The 17,708-nt window shown below is 35.3% G+C and overlaps 2 pseudogenes; both read left to right on the top strand.

Annotated features, from left to right (window-relative positions):
• The first annotated feature begins 9,722 nt into the window (after window positions 1–9,722).
• On the top strand, window positions 9,723–10,369 carry LOC121391553 (annotated as a pseudogene).
• Window positions 10,370–13,458: 3,089 nt separating this feature from the next.
• On the top strand, window positions 13,459–14,537 carry LOC121391552 (annotated as a pseudogene).
• Window positions 14,538–17,708: the final 3,171 nt, after the last annotated feature.

The raw sequence follows: 17,708 nt of genomic DNA, 5'->3' as shown, positions 1-17,708 counted from the left end.
GTTTTATTGGAGGCGTAATACAAGAAATGAACTAAAGGTTCCTTGCTGTACTCCAAGCTGTTGTATCCTTGCCTGTAAATAGTTTTTCATCCTATCAATGCCCAACTGATTACTCAAGTCATAATAAATTATTAAGAAATCCCAGGAGGGTCCTAATCTTGAGGATATATCGATGGATTAATCATACGCAGTTGGCAAAGACGATATATGGACAGAGGGGTATCAATCCATTTCAAGTTAGGAGAGATCGACCGATACTAGTTGGGGCCATGTACATATAGTACATATGGTCATTATTGCTCTGAATTTTAATTATATTATATATTATGATGTAGGAGTTCACGATCTGAGGGGAAGTTGGTGATAAGCAGCAGGTAGCAATGGTCCAAGCGTAACAGACAAGTTGTAAAGGCACACAGTTGTGATCTCTCCTTCTTGCATTAGTGGTATACACTAAATGAAGGATGGTTCAATTAATGTAATTTTAAAGGATAGTCTCTTACAGTACAGCGAGGAATGAGGGTTCCTGGCGGAGGGTACATCAGGTTTTAGGGTCGGCTGACAGGAGACGTGGTAGAATGAAAAGAGTAAAATGATGTTTATGAGTTATTCTAGGTGGTAGCTCAATCTTGATCTCTCATAAAACTAGGGTTGTCTAGGGGTTAATTTATTGAGGGGTGTGGTTATGATATCACGTACCTGTTATGGTAATGTGACTATACACCACCATTCCCTCAAGAAGGCAGGACCATTTGAACGACCGTATATGGCTGGGGAGGGGATATCCTCTCGTTCCTCTTCCCATGAATTGGACCTTAATACCAATGTCCTTTTATTGACACTACGGAAATCCAAAAATTGGGGATACACATACAGAAAGTTCCTATGGGTGTGGTCAATAGTTAATAATATTAATATAGGCTTTGTTACGGCTATACTTGTATGTACTGTATGGAGAGTAGAGCCCTCCGTGATGGGAACTCCTCCAACTCTCGGAATTGGAGTCGGGTACGAACTATGATCAGGAATGGATCCACTGCATTAGATGGAGAGTGATACGCAAATAAAATGAAAGACAGAATGTGTGGTACCTCAAATAAATTAGATGTCAAACAACACTGCATTCCGTCATAAGGAGGTTGTATATCCATTTGAGATGACCTGGAATAATCTTAAATTTCCGACTAATATCGCAACAGCTGGTTTTCTCATGAAACTTAACAGACGAAAAAGATCTTCGTCTTTCAATTTATCACTTTCCTTTAAAATAGAAATAAAAACATACATGACCATATAATGGACATATAAAACAGGTTTTGAAACCAGTTTTCAACTACACTAACCTGTTTTTATAAACAAATTCAAAGTAAGTGTCACTGGTGCAAGTTTTGAAGTGACATTAACAATCTCTTCAGCAGTTGTTTCTTCTGCAAGTACTGATCGACTTTCTATGACTGCTGACACTACTGTCTTCTGTTGGGTTTTCGAGGGTTCCGGGGCATTGTATTTTTTCTCTCTGAGTTCCTCCTCACCAGTACTTCCAGAGGAGTCACGTCGATTTGGTGCTGTGTTTGAATCTTGAGAAATAAACAGCTGTATGTCCTGAAGTACCCGACTGATTGATTTCCAGTGATAAATCAATAATATTATGGCTGCCCAAGCAAATGGCATACGAATATTGACCAAGTGTTTGCAGAAGACTTTAGCATCGCTGAAGCTTTGTCGTGACTTTTCTCGATCAAGTTCTATCCCTCTGAAATAAGGTCTGCAGCCTCTCCAATGTCCCCTTGTTGTAATACTTTCTCAATCTAAAAAATGAGTTAATATCAATATGGTACATCAGTCCAAGCATCATTCTTTCCTTCCATCCACTTTTCTACCTATACACTCATTCCATTACCTTGATCACCAAAAATATATTCAATATGAGGGTAAGTGATATTGAAATACCAGACTTGACAATGATGCCATTGACGTCATCCTCATTATAATCTTAACATGGTGCATTATTTCTTGAGTTACAATCGAGATGAAACGTCTCTGAATTTTACCACCTTTGCCCTGACATCATAGAGAGACATGGATGCAAAAATAGGCTCGATTTCAAGATCAAATCTAAAAAATAGAAGAAAATGTGATGTAATACCTAGCAATTTTTTTATTTTTTATTTTTTTTATTTCTATAAATACTAAATATTTGTATATAAAAGACAGTTTTAAAATTGCACGATTTGCATGTAGTTAATATTAAATGCTTCTTTTCTTCTTTAATTTGTTTTTTTTTTATTACCCATAGAATATTTCAATACAGTTTTTTTTTTAATCAGTAATACTGATATGATGTCAAAGACGTTATCTATATAATTATGTTTTTACATTAGTACATGTCAATGACAGAGTAAAATGAAGATACATGTAAACAATGTACATGTAAACATGTACAAATAAACAAACAAGTATATGTACTATATACACACTGTTTTCTTCACATGTTTTCATGTACTTTGGTACAGTGAAAAATAATAACTACACATATTATACGAGTGCTGACCTCAGCTCCGATATCTTGCACAGAAGTTTGATTCCCTCGTGTTCTGAGGGTGGGAATAACTGGAGTCCTGTTCTCTAGGGCCTTCCTCACGACCTGGTAGAGGGTATAATCCAAACAAAGTGGGGGTGACGATTAGCGGCACGTTCTTTGTAATTCTCTTCATCCATAACACGTTCTTTAACAGGTTCCAATAAACTGGAGTAACAATTTGTCTGACTCAGCACTTTCAAGAATGTCTTCCACACTAAATGGACAAATAAGAAGAATTAATGGACAGATAAATAGGACTATGACATACTTGGTCCGGCCACTTTGTCTATAGATTTTCTTCAAATTCATCCTAAATAATGGATACATGATATTTTAATAATAGATCACATTTTATGTATCTATCCATCCAACTATTTGTCCATTGTCTGTCTGTTTAGTTGTCCATCATCATTTATCTATATGTTTGGCTTGTTAATCCATTCATCTGTCCATTTATTCGTCCATTGTCATCTTTAGTTACTATCCATCCATCTTCTCATTATGGTGTGATTTTGTGTGTTAATCACTTCAACTTGATCTATTTGGGAGACTATTTTGGAATACTCAGTACGTTTCAAGTGAAGACTCTTGCTCTAAAAAACTGTTCATTAGTTGTCATGAAAAATCCCATTCTTTGGTGCTAACATCTACTTCACTAATCTGGTAATGTGTCTGAATGAGACTTTGTGTGCATACTTGGAGTGTGGTTTACAGTGACAATCGTGCTCTAAAAACGGTCATTGTATTACCATATCTAGTCAACAACATCATTAATAATGGTAAATAATTGTCTGAAGACATGTGTGATCTGTGTGTGAATGAAGTTCAAATGTATCAGTCTGATAGTAGAGAAATTGGACACAATCTCTAACAAGAGCATCATCAGTAGTCTAGAGGGAGAGGATCAGAGTAAGAATATAAATGTCTTTATCTCACTTAGCTTGTCCAGGCACTGGGTATTGAATAGGTACGAAAACTCCTTTGCACAGTAGATACAGAGACATCTCCCTCAGGAAATAACGTAGGTGAGATTGTTGAGTCACCTTTAATGATATCCATATTCTCATGAATAAAACGTTCATAATCTACGGGACCAGGATCAATGGAGGAGACACCGCCAGTAGACTGAGAGGGAGACCCTAGAAAGATTAAGAGAGAAGAGAGAGAGAGAGAGAGAGAGTAAGTACTAGAAGGACACTGTCAAGGCTCTAACTACATGTATTATGCATCAGATTGCAATGCCAAATGTGTTTGAGTTACATGCAATTAATAATGAAGAAGCTTTAGAAATTCTAGAGAAACCTTAAAGGATCAACTCTTATTTACTTACTGCTATGAAAGTCTCTTCATCTTCAAATTTTGGCCCTCCTACAAAATTTAATGTGGGTCCCAGAACCTGTGGAGCATCAGGAAGTGAGAATGCTTCCTTCACTTGATCTCGTAACTTCTCAGCAGTACCACGTCTGAGGGAAAATATAATTTAAATAATAGTACATATATAGGGTTAAAATTTGAATGCATTTTTAAACTCTTTAAAAGAGTAGGCATGTATTGTTTAGTATTAGCTGTTCTTAGATAAACATATTATTGTAGAAAATATGCAAACTAATCGAATTAGAATTTCATTTCTAAAAGACAAAAAAGGGGATTAAATCACATACAAAGACACACAATTCTATGATAAGTTGAACAATAGAATATTACAAAATATACTGACCTATATTATAATGGATGTCTACTATTTATTGTACCATTAACAATAATAATATTACTAAGACTTTGGTAAACAATAGTAAATTACATAATGTATTATTGTAATACAATAGAAATTATATAATGTATTCATAGTTTAGAGGATAATAACAATAACATCAACTGCCATAAAAACCTGATATTTGATCCAGTCTCTCAGTAAAAATTGATTTTAAAGCTTTCAATAAGAGCTTCATAATTTCTTTGCAAGCTTATTTCTAAAGATATACTTACTCTAGTTTGTGCTCTACAAAGAGCGTGTTTTTCTTCGATGGATCAGCCATTATTAGCTGCTACTCTTCCTCATAGGGGCAAAATGTGAAAATGACGTCAAAGTAAAAAACCACACCTTTTAAAGTAGGCGTGTCTAGCTAAAACCACACCCAAATTAGCACCTTCAGAGCTAGAGGCATAGAACAAGACATCAGGGCTTCGAAAGTTCAAGAACACTTCATCATTATGTTAGGACGAGGAGGCTATCTTTTAGCAGTTCTATTAACACTAGTGGCATACTGTTTTCTGCCCAAAATACCAGCTGTCATACAGACGAAGATTGCAGTAATCTCAATCTTGCTACTATCATATATGCTGGTGTCTGTGACTCAATACTGGTATATGTTCTTGTAATGATACCTTATCAACAGATTGCTTTTATGTCACTGGTAATATGTGTACTTTCACACAATTGTGGTGAATATACTAATGCCACAAATGACTGTCGTTTGGGTAAAAAGAGCCGTACAACTGCCCTTCTTCTTAGTATATTCCTCATCAATTTTGGGGCTGCTAATTTTTATATTGAGCAGTATGCCTTGCTATACCTCAATTATTTTAGGTTTTATTGGTATGTGTATTTCAGATTGGATCTTGTGCAGCTGCTTGTGTACGTGACGATAAAGACAGAACAACAGCACCTTGTATTATTTGCTGTTCAATAAATACAATACTATCTTTGGCTATATTTTCTTGGTGGATTGCTGATCTGGTCATATTTGCACTCAATGATCGTAATGATGGGAACGGATGTCCTTTGTATACGTAAAAATATTGTAATGGTATTAGAAAGAAAATTTGACTGAATCTAATAATAAAAATAATTTTCTCATCCAAAAATTTTACTGTATCTGTCATTGTTGAATCTTATTTTTATACTTTGTTTTTTTTGGGGTCAATTTTTATATACCTAATAAAATTTATGATGTCACATGATATTTACAGTAAAAAATAATATAATGAAATAAATATTGTTTACAGTGGGTAAAAAATTCAACAATGAATACAATGAGTTATAAGAGGTGGGGTTACACATATTATACATGAAAACTCTCTCCACAGCCACAAAGTACCTTTTAATTAGGATTTAAAGAAACAAACTCATTGCCAAGTTGTGTCTCTTTAAAGTCCATCTCGTACCTAACAACGTCAATTGTGCTTTAGCATCAATCAGTATTTCTAGCTCCTTAAGAGAGAGAGAGAGATAGTAACCATTATCCACATTGTTCTTTACTATAACTGTTTTAAGTATGTGTTACATAATGACAGGTCATATGTACCTTCCTGTTCTACTTCCTCGTCATTTTCTTTTTTTTTCTTTGCATAATTTAAAGTATAAGAAAGTCCACTACAACCTCTAGTTCTTACACCAACACGAAGAGCAAATCTAAAAGAAAAAAATATTTTATCAATTTCTTCTACCCATCTATCAATTAATTCATCTAATTTCGTGTCATCCGACGTTTTTGGGAGGGTGACTCTCACCCAGAAAACATCAGGTGATGTGAGACTATCATTTTCAAGAAACATACTGCGTCACTATTAGCTTGTAACAATTCTCTGACTTTCTTTACTGCAGTAGATGTCTAATATAGATGAGAATAAAATTAGTTATTGCATCATCCATTTTGTATTTATTCAAAGTCTCTCACCAAAGTAATTGCAGCTCTTTGAGCAGTGAAGTTTCTATTGGACTTTATAGCCCTTACTGTAGCTGACACAGCCTGTGCCATGAACTTGAAAAGGAAAATGATAATAACTTTATAATTATGGAATTAATACAAGGAGCCTTACTCCCTATACCTTTGAGGAGGTTGAAGATCTTGACTGATTTTACAGGGACTTAACACTTACTAACAGCAGCTGAGTGGTACTTTTAATTTGGAGATTGGAGAAGAGGCCAAGTTGAGTCACACACTGACATACTTTATTATGATTATTTTTAATTTTTTCGAATAATTAGATGTAAAGTATACGGAATAAATATATTTTCTCCATTAATTTTTGTATAAATTTCAGAATGTTTCCGTTCACGCCCGCATTCATATTTAATACGGTACTAACATTGACCATCAGATTACTTTACTCAGGTGTGGTTCAAATAAGAACATTCTGTTTAGTGCACACTCCAATTATAATTATGGCAGCAACAATCACATTAGATGCAACATTAACAGATTCAATATTGGACTCTCTGGAGGAGATAGGGTAACACAGTAATGTTTTAAATAAATCACTTTTCCTATTTTATTATGAAGGTATGAAGGTCCATTATTGGACGGATGGTGTCTGCAGACAGCCATAATGGGAGGGTTGGCTAATACTGAGTTTGTTACACTTGTTGATAGCTTGACCAGTGAACTAAAGGAGTTGCTTTCATTAAATGAAGCAGTGACTCGACCAATTGGTAATTGATTAGTTTAAAGTGATGGTTGGATACGAATATGATTGACATGTGTGTATATGGTTGAAAGAAGGATCCAAGGTTCTACTATGCACTGTAATAAATTACAAGATCTAAAAATTGTGCTGTTTTCTAGGTCCTGAAGATGCTGAAATCATTTCAATTTGAAGTGAGGTCATTTCTCCTCAGAGTTAAATTGTCCTCATACTGTTCTCCTCAAAGACATGTCTTCACTTGATCAACCAGTAAACAGACTCATTCTGATTGGTCAGTTATTCTGCTGTAAATTTATATATGTACTTCATTTATTGGTCTATAGATTTTTTACTGACTGAAGTTATTGCTGGTAGATTGATAAGTTTAAAGACATCAGAAAAGTCAATGGATTCTAAAAGAAGTACATTTGAGGTAATCTTAGCCTGCATATCCATTACTTCAAAATGGTGGTCCTCTTTCATTTTATTTTAGAGTAATCCTTATGATATAGCCAACAATTTAGCAGCCATTTTGGAAGTGTATGGTATCAGTAAACCTCAGCTCATGTTACCACCACAATGATATTTGATAAGATCATCACCAAAGTAAGATCATGTGACAATCAGTATTTGATCATGTGATATTTGTTATGTTGTCATTGATATATATTATGTTACCATAACAGTCTTGTGACAATCATATGACATCTTTTTTGTAGACTAAAAGATGTTGTCGGAGGGTTCCAAAGAGTCGATTAATTCCATTAGTGGTACAACCCCTCAGTGATGAACAAGGGTGATGTTAGATCGTATTAATGACTCTCTAATGACGGAGTATGCCCTTCGAAGACAGATGTTATTAACTCGATGTAGTGTACAGTGCAGTCTTTTTAGATGGTCAGATAAAACAAAGTAGTGATTTTGACAAGAAATAATTTCATTTCCTTTAAATAGGGTAAAGATGAGCAGTTTACTGCTGTCTATCAAGATAAATGGAAATACATGAAAGAGAAAGCCCCTGTATTAATAGCCAGAGTATTAGCTGCTAAACAAGGTGCTAATAAAAAATATTTGAATGACTTGTACAATTTTAATATATTATAAATGAGTGTTTCTAAACCAGTAACTTGAATAGTTGTCTTTTTTAGATCTCTTGTCTGTTGACAAGACTAGTAATTCTTTAGTCAGGAAGAATACTCAATGTAGTGTTAATAAAGTCGTCATTGGCAGAGTACCTGATCGTGGTGGACGACCCAATGAAACACGCCCCCCTCCTGAAATGCCTGGATTTAAAAAGCGAACAGAAGCTCCTCGAGAGAAGAGAGAAGGTAAACTAATGATAACTAATGAATACAATAAAAAAAAAACAAAGAGAGACTCATTCCCAAACCACCTCTCATTGTCTACTAGTTTGAACCTTTTTAGAGACCATTCCCAAACCACCTCTCATTAGTCTACTGACTTTTTGTTCTTTAGGAAGAGGAGGCAAAAATAGAGGAGGACGAGGGCGTGTCCAAGGAGGTACATACAATAATCATGTAGTATATATTATTGTAGTTACTGTATCATAGGATGGTCAGGTGGAGGACTAGGGGCAAGTGGATTTCAAGGAGGATGGTAGGTGTGAATTTTATGTGGGTATGTGGTGGAGGATGGGGGACGGGGTTATGGTGACTATAGTGGATATGTGGTTATAGAAGGGGAGATTACGGAGGATACAGATAATCGTCTTCCATTTTGTACATAAATATTAGGCATATAGAAAACAAACTTTTTATAAACTACATTGGTTTATCATGAAAAACGACCACTTCATAATTTTTTTAAATAATTAAAGTGAAAACTGACCATTTTCTTTTTAGTTGAATTAAATGAGATCACATGATGTTAATTAATTGCTATAACATTGCTGTTCTTTTCATAGTATCAATAAATTCTTCAAGTGATATTAGACCGTCGCCATTTTGATCTGCTCTTTCAATCATACCTTCTAATCAGCAGTACCATAAGTCTACAAGAGAATAATGATTGTCAGGTCTCATTCTCAAACCATTTGGTTTAGGAATAGGCTATATTAGTATATGGTTTTATTTACTTTAAGCCCACAGTTTTTTGGATATGCTGCGAATGTCATTTTGAGAAAGTTGACCATCTTTGTCGCAGTCTATCAAATAGAATGCCTAGAGGAGAGAGGGAATCATTGTATTAAATGTTGTCTAATTATTAACCTGTTGTATTTCGTCATAGAGATCATAAGAGTCACCCTGTAATCTACTGACTAATTGAAGCAGATTACGAAAATCTACGACCCTTCTTTCCCAATATCTTCCTCCTTTAAAGCTCTTGAAGTTTTTGATGTGAACACTTAAAACCCAATACTCGAAGCACCTAATAAATATCTACTTAGATCTGCTTGGATATCAAACTACCTTACCTTTCTCAAATCTGATAAGCTGATGCACTCACTATTAGTAGGATCATAGACATCGAAATACCAGCTTCAAATCTCTCACTTCTTGTGCTGTAAACACTTTTATCCAGTTCTCCATCCATTCCAGCTCCACCCTTGTAAATTAGCAAGCCACACCCACATCATAGTTTTAGTTAGAATACGGAAGTATACGTAGCAGTGCACATGTCACATTGCCAGTCATTGTGAAACTATCGATATAGTAAGTGGTTTTTACCTTTAAATATATTTATTTATTAGTTATTCTAGTATTTTCATTAAAAGAAGATGCCTGTTAATCCAGCTAAGTTAGCAAAGATCCAACAACAGAGCGAGAAGGCTCGTTTGGGTGGCAAGGTAAAAATTAATCATTAAATAATTAGATATTTTTTTATTTTAATCATAAAATAGTCAGTAATAACTTTATTTTAAGGGCACTCAACGAAGAAAGAAGAAGATTGTTCACAAGACAGCTACTGATGATAAAAAATTACAGAACACATTAACGAGATTAGGTGTGAATTCTATACAGTCCTGTGGAGGAAGTGAATATGATCAAAGATGACGGCCATGTTTTTACATTTTGTCAACCAAAAGGTATGAAATAGATAAATAAAGGGATGAATGGGCAAACGTAATGAAATGGATAGATGAAGGAACAAATGGATAATAAAATGGATACATATGGACAGATACAGGACAAATGGACAAATAGTTATTTGAAATGGATGGATGAATGGCGGAAAACATTACATGCAAAATAGCATCAACTAAACTGACAAAATAAAGGATATTGAACAGATAATCTGATTGGTTGAATTAATATAATAAAAACATTAATTACAAGTCATTTACTTTCATTTTTAGTGCAAGCATCTCTCAATGCTAACACTTTTGCTATCACTGGAACATGTGAAGAAAAACGTGAGCAATGACCATAATTCACTTTATAAATTATATAAGTATTAGTAATTAACATAATTATTATTAGGGTCTTCCCCCTTCTAGCTCTCACAGAACTTTGCCAGGAATTTCAACCAATTAGTAAAGTGCACTGTTATAATTATTCCATTATTCATGATCTCAGTATTTTCATGTTTTTCATTCTGGTTCCACTTGTATAATGTTTATTATATAATATTAATTTACTGTAGGGTGCTGATAGCTTGGCTCATTTCCAAAACTGGCCCCAACTGGCCTACAGAAAGTGGAGAGATCTTGCCTGACTCGAGAAGAGAAGTGCCAAGTAAGATTTAATATAACAGTAAAGATTTACTAGTCTAGAGCTTTATAGTAGCTCTATGAAGTCACTGAAGTACTGATGTTTACCAAGTCTAAGCTTACTAATATAAGGTCACTGTGGTAAACTGAGTTTACTAGTCTAGAGCTTACTAATGGTAGCTATCCTAGGTCACTGTGGTAAGTACTGATTTTAACTTAAATCTTTTTTGTAGCATTGGTTGGAAACTTTGATGATCCCTCAAAATCTGAAGTCTAAAGATCTACCTATTAGAGGCATCATTTCAAAATACATTAGATAAAACACGAAATCAAAATTTAAATGTTTACTTGTTCTGTACAAATTTTTGTATACAATTATATATTTCTAACTAAATTTTAGGTTTTGATTTCAAAAAAGAAATAAATTATAATAGATTACATGTATGTCAATTACATCATCATAATCTTACAAAATGGCTGACAGAACTGGTCCTATACTATTCCATTCCTGACGTCTCCCTGTTCCATTTCCTCCTCCTCTTCTCCAATAGTGTGCTCCACCCACTTTCTGTATCAGACCCGGTATTTGTCCCGATTTTAACATGGCCTCTAAGTGTTGTACTTCCTCAAGTGATTTGGCATTAGCTATAAGCTTCCTAAAAAATGAGGAATCGTCATAGCAACAATGATTTATAATTTGTGTACTTACTCGTATTTCTAGCTATGTCTTCAGGGGTGGGGCCTGAAGGTTGCCATGGGAACTTGTTTTTGATGCTACTGCTCTCCAGGTACAAATCTGCAAAAGAAATAATTAGTTATTTTTTAAACAAAAGTTAACACACGTTTTGTTTTTTTTTCGTTGCATTGCTTTTAACTTTTTCTTCTGTCCTTCTTTTCCCGCCAAACATGTTCTGTGCTTTTTCCTCTCGTTCCTACAATAATGTTAAAAGTTACCACACCCACTAATTAGCTCACTCTCTGTCGGATACACGAAAATCCCAAAATCAGAACTCGTACATGTGGCATTTTAAATGATGACATAAGATCTGTAGCCTGGTTTGTGTATGACAGGATTACGTATAAACTAGGAGAGAGAGAGTTAAAATTAAATTCAAGTACTTGTTACCTACATATATTGATTTTCATCTGTCCATCCAGACACTGCTATTATAATGGAGCCTCTAATAGAGACATTGCTATAGTGGACCTCTAATAAGGAGACACCCTCTATATCTAGAATGTCCTGAACTAAAACTTAGTTATTTTCAGTCTCTATATTGAGGGACCCCCTCTATTTTAAGAGCCGGTCTCTACAAAAACATGTCCTAATATAGAGAGGTATTTTGGGAACACGAGGACTTAGATACCTGAGGTGTTCAAGTGTAGTAATCGATGCTAAGGGATTAAATCACTCTGAGTAAAGAGACCCAGTCAAGAGATATCTAGTATATTTAAACTAACCAATTCTTCTAAATTGTTATATGTGAGGACTAGTTTCTCAAGATTTGGTAAGGATTGGTTGAGATTGTCACCTATACGACTGTGGATGTATTAAATATGCTGGTCTCATTCTCATATTTCTATAATTTCATACATATTCTGTTGTTGTGATGAGGATGGTTTCACTCTGCGAAAGTATGGGATCCCTCTAATTTTTCGTAATCTCATTATTTGATAAATCAATACATTCAAATTGATCCTAGAAAGACTGCAAAATGTCTATTGGTGTTCAAAGATAGCTACTATTAGTAAGCTCTAAACTCTTCGTTTATACTAAGTAATCATACTATCAAATACTAGATACCTAGGCACTGATACATTTTAATATCATATAGCAGGCTTTATTAGTGAGGTAGATGAAATGGGGAATTCCTGGTCATCCAATTAATACCTTACTACTAATGCTTGTATACTAAATACTAATAAATGCTTATTTCCGTACCAATGTAGCCCCCAGGTTTTCAATTACTTGAATTTGTGTTCCCTGCCATGGGGAAACAAAACGATAGCGGATAGTCAATAATGTTTAAATAAGTGGGCAGGGCTTTAAAGCAAGTGGGTGTGGTGTACACGGATGTGAACTGGAAGGCAGTCACTATAACATTAGACAACTCTCCATATTTGTGAGAGTAGTCAGCTGCTACAAGGAGCCTCAACAGTCACATGATCATCACGTGCACTGGTGTTCCCACTTTCCCCCTCTTAATGACCAATGTCATTTAATATTGTCTTAATGGTAATGTACCTCTCAGACTTAATTCCCAGTCTTTGACGGGGTTCATATATTGCGGAGAATCTGCTATCATTCTGCAGTGAGCTTGGACATCCCTCTACTATGACACCACGTTGATACAACGAATATCCAATAATACACAAGATAATCCGAAACCAAAATTTTAAAAAGATTAGCCAGCATAAATTTTAAAGAGACAAAATTTGATTTTTAAATTAATTTTAAATTGATAAAATACCACACATTGACTTAATCAGAAAAGACAAGTCTGTTTTTAAAAATCCTGAATTCCTTGAAATTTTTCTGAAATCTCCATCAATATTATACAAGTATTTCTACAAACTGGTCCCCTTGTAACTCATGCCAGCTGTAAGAGTTTTTTACCTCTCTGTTAGCTGGAGTAAAACTGGGCTGGAGCTTCCCACATATTTATGGAAGCGGAGAGAGGGCAGGCAAATACATGCCCTCAGCTATGGCGGCATTCATATAAACCCTGAGCAAAAAAGCAAAGTGGATTCAAATTGGGATTGTCGCGCTCCCATTTTAAAGGAGGCGGAGACAAAGCAGAGAATGTCACCCAGAAAGTTAAGAGTGATAAGCCCACTGCTACACGACACTTGTTTACTAGTACGTCATGGACAGTATGTAATGGACAAGGATTCTGCCAAACGGTGAATAATTCCATTTAAATGGAATATATGACATTTACTTAATGGATGCATGACTACTACTGGATGCATAATGTAATGTTAATGGATATATGACTTATTCAATGGATACATGAAAAATATATTATGGATACATGATGTAATTATATGGATAAATAATGTAATGTTAATGGGATGTTAGACATGTACTTAATGGATGCATGACTGCTTAATGGATTCACAATATAATATTAACTGGATGTATGATTTTTTCAATGGATACATGAAAATATTATGGATACATAATGTACTATTAATGGATAAATATATAAAGACCTTCAATTTTTAGGTTCTCACTGAACTGGGTCGTCAACAAGCATACTTACAGGTAAACGACTCAAACGAACTGGATTACCTTATAAGGCCTCCCCCACTCAACAATGATACGCGCTATACAAACTGCCGAGTTGATAAGTCAAAGTTTACCTCATGTTCCTGTTAATAGTACAGACCTATTATGCTAGGAGCACGCTATTAGACCAACCGGAATCATCTCATTGGAAACCTGAAAAATGGGTACGTGATATTTATTGTCCATTCATTCATTCATCTCTCTAACTACATTTTATCTCTGTCCATTTGTCTATCTATCTATCCATCTACCTGTAGCAGTACTTCCAAGATGGGCTTCGAATTGAGACAGCCTTTCGTCAGTTCTTTCATCGTGCTCCTCTTGATCAGAAAGAAGACAAGTTATGAGATACTCGTCTGTCATGCCAACGTCATCAGATACTTTGTATGTAGGTAAGCCACACACCCCAATTATGACCACTCTCCTGACTCCACCCATTAGGGCTCTTCAAATACCACCTGAGGCTTGGCTAAGAATGAGTATGGTAACTGTGGTATTACGAGAATCTCTATTAGACCTAATGGTAGGGTCAGTCTTAAGGCAATGGGAGTACTGGGCACCTATCCCCGGACATGATAACATTCAATTAGGTCAGTCATGTACCAGTTATTCCATGATACATAATTGTATTTAATTTATTTTATTTTTTTCTAAAGGAAATAAAATTTTAAAATTAATTTATAATCAGTTTAATCTTCATCTTGTGATATTTTATGCAACGAACTTAATAAATTGTTTGCTAATTGTTTTCTCCTCTTTAAAACAGGCTCCACCCCCTCATTACTTTCAAATATCGAGCAGTTCGTTTACGATATCGGCAACACTTTCCTCTTCATCCGCCCACTCTAATACCAATCTTCGTCCATACAAGTGAGTAGAGCCACAGAGAGACTCAAAGGCGCTGCGAGCATCCTCTTTTGTTACATATTCCTACAAAACCAAAGCCTCGATGTTCTCCTTGTCCATTGATTTCTTTGGTAAGCGAATGTTCTTGATGTTACCGAATGTACTAAACAGTTGTTTGACTTCATGAGTATTAGCTTCAAATGGAATGTTTCTCACAAGGAGTTTGGACGATTTTGATCAGTGTTTTTTACACCTTTTCTCTGGTGCCTAGTCTCATTTTGAGTGTGACCGAGACAATTTTAGTTCTAATTTGTGTTCATCTAACTCATAATTTTGAAGAACTTTGATTGCTTCAATGGGCTGCACTTTGACTTGAGAAAGTTACAAACCCATATCCCATAGAGAGTGGTGTACTAGGATCTTTTTTGTTATGCTTTTCTAGCAACAATAGCATTTTTAACTTCTCCAATTGTGGACTGAAATAACTCATGAAGTGAGTCTTCAGTAGTTGAAAAAGTTTAAGTTCTTAACAAACACAGTTACATTAGCAGTTCATCCTCGTCGCATTAACCTTACTGTCACGTCTTTCAAGACCTTGATGTTCTTTCTCTTTAGATGGTTCAACAGACTCAGACTCATTCTCTGTAGGCTCAGACACATTCTGAGCGGACTCCTCTTGCCCACACATGACTCCAAAAGGAGCCCATTCTAGATATAATGGTAAATGTTTGAACTCAGCATATGCAAGTTTTTTTAAAGCTCTCTTTGCACCTGATGGAGAAGAGAATTCAATCAGAGCTGATATGCCTGCTGGTGGAGAATAACACGAGACAGAGACCAAAACTCGGAGAATAGATGTTTCAGTTCTTCAGCTGTGTTCCAAAGGGTAGATTTTTGGCTAATATTACATTTTTGCTCCTTTTTGATTTCTCTTGTTCAAAAAACTTCTAACACACAACCCATTTTGTTCCAAAAATCCTTAGTCTCTGCCACCATTGAGTCTCCCTAACGCCAACCTCACAGCTAACGACTGGTTGTATCTAAGTCTAGAATATCACTCTTACTCACAGAGTATCGCTCAGTCATTGCGTCAACAACAGCATTAGACCCCAAGAAATAAAGTGTTCCAACTATGAGCATTACCAGGCTTGTGATTTCAAGTTTCTCTACTTGTTCCTTTTTATAAGAACTTGTACTGTTGGTAGTTGTTTTATTGGTCATTGAAGTGTCCCTCCTAGTTCTTTATAAGGAGGTTTAGAAGGTAAAATGTGGAGCAATCGGCCTTGAAATATTTGTCGATCAAGTCAGTGAATGCCTTCACAGCATGTTTCAGGGAACATATATGTCACATATGCTAGACCAATTGATTTCCCGTGTTCTTATCAACGAGAAGACTCATTTCTGTTACTGACCATAAGCTTCAAACAATTTAGTTAAATCTTCTTCTGTTGTTGTGTAAGGTAAGTTGCGAATAAAAAGACGTCCGTTTCAGCAATACTCTCGTCTTCATTATCTTCCACTGTTTGTTTTCATCCCACGGTCTTGCTTTGTTGGTCTTTTTCTCTTTAGCTATATGACCGTCATCTCTGAAGAGTTCAATATATCTCTGTCCCATACAGTCTTTGTTACGAGGAGAGTGCCTCTTGAAGATCTGATTCACTGGAGAAATCCACAAAGGCCAGTCTGTTGATTTCTCTCCAGAATCAGTGAGGCTACGTACAGCAGAGAGTGAAAGAGAGATAGAAAAATGTACGAACATCATCCTCTGTAGCTCTGTAAGGCAATCCTCTCATTCTCAAAAGTATAGACAGTTGTGATGGTATATCACTTTCTCGACTCTTTCTTCTGTTACATTAATCTCTTTCTCTTCACATGTATTTGCTTCCTTCTCTTCTTCTATCTTGGTGTTTGTGGTTGTCTCCCTTTCTTAATATGTTGGTGACCATTTTTGATTGAGGTAATCCATGTCCGAGAGATGTTTAAGTAAAGTCACTTCATCTTCTATTTTATTTTCTTCTACAAAAAGAAATGAATAAAGTACAAATATAACAATAAATGAATTATAATAAAGAATGGATACATGAAATATCTAATGGATTGATTAATAAATAGATGGATGGAGGAATGGATGAATAGATGAAAGAATGGACGGTAAAAATGAGTGATAGATAAATAGATAAATGTATTACATGTAATCAGAACTAGTAGTAACATAACCCTTGTTCCTTATCATCGTCATCTTGAAACTTCAAATGTGTTCTCGTCAAAAGTAGTCCTTTACCACCTGGTTTTTTAGATTCCACACTCACTAGACCTGGACTTGACTTTCTCTTTCTTCTCTTCTTTGATGCTCTTTCTTCCTCTAAACATTATCATTACTCCAAACTTTAGAGGTTGCTTGAGTTTTATGAACAGCAAGGAATTCCAAAAACTCAGGATCAGACTCTAAGTCATAATATTTCGTTCATAAGCCAGTTAATTTGCTTTTGTGATGAGTTTGATTCAATCTCTGCACTTTCTCCATGTTTTTATCATCACCCTTCTCTTCTACTATTGTCTTGGTTTTCTAATTTCCTCTTTGGGATTCGGATCTTATAGGCGGAGCTTCCTTCAGAGTATTTTACTCCAAGGACGTGGGAGGGTTTTATCACCAAATGTCAATGCCAAGTTGACTTCTATTTTGATGAATCAATATAGGTATTGTTGAAGTAGTCCACAGCATGTTGAGCTGAAGTCTCATCAGCATATCCAATAAAAGCAAATCTTCTAAAGACACCTTTTGGAGTGTAAACCAATCGGACATCAGTAATCTAGATGAGATCACGTGATCTTACTAAGTATAGTACTTGTTGATATACTTACTTGTCCAAATTTTGAGAAGTGATCTTTTAATTTTTCTTTAGTAATCTTTTTGG

The sequence above is a fragment of the Gigantopelta aegis genome, unplaced genomic scaffold, assembly GCF_016097555.1.
Source record: "Gigantopelta aegis isolate Gae_Host unplaced genomic scaffold, Gae_host_genome ctg2629_pilon_pilon:::debris, whole genome shotgun sequence".
Classification (NCBI taxonomy): domain Eukaryota; kingdom Metazoa; phylum Mollusca; class Gastropoda; order Neomphalida; family Peltospiridae; genus Gigantopelta; species Gigantopelta aegis.
This window is presented reverse-complemented; position numbering and strand designations above follow the sequence as displayed.